Source organism: Lithobates pipiens, unplaced genomic scaffold (genome assembly GCF_037356315.1).
Source record: "Lithobates pipiens isolate NorthernLeopardFrog02 unplaced genomic scaffold, aLitPip1_a1.2 Scaffold_3, whole genome shotgun sequence".
Taxonomy (NCBI): domain Eukaryota; kingdom Metazoa; phylum Chordata; class Amphibia; order Anura; family Ranidae; genus Lithobates; species Lithobates pipiens.
Window position 1 is genome coordinate 32,772,513 of NW_027507790.1, and position 2,272 is coordinate 32,774,784.

At 37.5% G+C, this 2,272-nt stretch overlaps 1 long non-coding RNA gene across 1 annotated transcript; it reads right to left on the reverse strand.

The window, feature by feature from the left end:
• Positions 1 to 402: 402 nt before the first annotated feature.
• Positions 403 to 2,055, reverse strand: LOC143940250 (uncharacterized). Its single transcript, XR_013263841.1, has 3 exons — positions 1,078 to 2,055; positions 891 to 971; positions 403 to 781 (listed from the first exon to the last, which is right to left on the reverse strand). It is a non-coding gene; the product is annotated as an uncharacterized LOC143940250 (long non-coding RNA).
• Positions 2,056 to 2,272: the final 217 nt, after the last annotated feature.

The window sequence follows — 2,272 nt, forward strand, 5'->3', positions numbered from 1 at the left end:
AAAGTATATAATAATATTTTTCTCCATAAACTCCCCCCCCCCCCTTTTCCCTTCCGGTAAATATTCCTTAGTGTATTCAGAGTTTTATTCTCACTTTAGCAATATAGTAACTGTTTGCATATTAAAATGTCTGATTTATTGTTCCAGGAAGAGAGTTACAGTACCAAGAAATATGCTTTATTCTCGTGGGGAATAAAACCTGTGTTTCCAAGTTCTGTATAAAAATCTTAGGACAAAGAGCCAAGCTTTGAAGCTAAGATTTAATTCATCAGGGGGTTACATGGGAAAATGGAATCTTTATAGACAGAAAAAATAATGTCATGTAGCATTCTTTCAGCTCAGCTGAGTGCAGAACATACAGGAAAGTAACAGATTGGTACCAACTAAAAACACAGACTTAAATTTGATTTGGCTAATTATTTTATTACCATGTTGATGGTAATTTTCAACATATTGCGTTTATAACTGACTCTGTCTTTCAGTTGTTTTACTTCTTTATAATAAAATAATAACAGATAATGAAAATAGCAGTAAAGGATGATTGGGATTATAGTGGTGCCCATAATTAGAAGGAATACATTTTGTATAAAAAAAATTTTTTTTCAGAGAAAATGACAACAATATTGGGTTCAGTAAAAATCAGAGTATAGTATATATCACATTAGTGTTTTTTGGTGTCCATATATAGGAGATGATCAATATTGGATGTTTTGTCCCAACACGTTTTGCCAAAATTGGCTTCTTCAGGGATTTTCAAAGGACCACAAATTTTCATAGAGCTCTAATGAAGATAAGATCATATGCCAAATCAATAATTATTCATACAAATACAAAAAACGTTATATTCACATATCATGGCTTATTCTGTTCATTCCCCAAACAAAACTCACCCATGGAGACATACAGGAGAATCGCCAAGTGGGTCCACAGAAATATGGAGAAGAGGTTCTGTGCAATCACAGGGGACCAGACTAAGGGAATACAATAAGCAAAATGATTTCCAAACATCACATAGGTTTTTGGACACAAACAACAAATGTCCAATTTGTAGGCTAACATAGCCTCCACTATACTTACAAAAGTCTGATATACACACAGATTAGTGAAGGGGTGCCAGCAGCTAGCTGCAATCACAAATACATGGTGCTATCATACATTGATCACTGCCAAGAATGGGGAGATAAATGGTCTTACATGCTGCATTATTATACTGACAAAATGTATATTCACAAACAAAAACAACCGCACCTGAATAGAGAATCTTTCAAAAATCACACACCGTGGTAGCCAAACCTGGTGCCTCAAGGGATACATCTCCAAACCCACACAGAAACAATCCATAAAACCAACAGCCAATCATAAAAAACACTCAAAATATATACACATCTAGATTACAAGTCAAACATTTCATTGTCCATACAGCACCAGTATGTAGGTCACAAACACATCACAACATTGTGCTATGTACAAACCAGTCATCCATAGCCTTGCTATTAACAGTCAAATTATTACCCCTTACCTAACAGCACAAGATCATAAGGGTCACCCCTGCCTTCCAGCTATGAGTATGCCAGAAATGCTGGCCTTATGTATCCCCCACTCGGTCAGTGTCTGACGTCACCGACCGAGCGAGGAGGAGATGTGGCTACTGTGCATGCTCCAATACACAGAGCCCTCCACTGGCCTAAAAAACCCAGGAGTCCATGCAGGGGAGAGGTGGAGGAGATGCTGGCCAGATGAAATTACGGCTGTTACCCGCAAAAGGTGGGCGAAGCCAATTCCCTCAATCCAAACACAACAGCAAAGCTTACTCAAGTTTGTAGAGCGGCACAAGTGCCTAGCATAGGAGGGCTCAGATGGACATAGGGCTGACACATAGCATGCAACCAAAATGGGCATTTGCCAAAATTTCAGCAGATGCCCCGAGCGTCTATGCGATTGCACACAATGCACCACCTACTAGTGCAAACACCCCATACTCTCCGGTGATTTAAAGGGGAATGCTGCACATTCAAATACAACTAGAGGACAGAATATTCCACGATACAGCAGAATTATAAAATTTACAATACATTCTAGATTACATTGTACAGTTACAATAACATATTATTTAATATCAATAATTCATAAGCATACAAATTCAAATGTATAATATTTATTGACAAAAAAACTGTAATTAACAATTAAGCAATTATTCCATAGTAGCAAAACTGTGATATCAGTCAACAGACAGGAAATATGGAAAGTTGTTAATACCAATATGGAGGGAGAG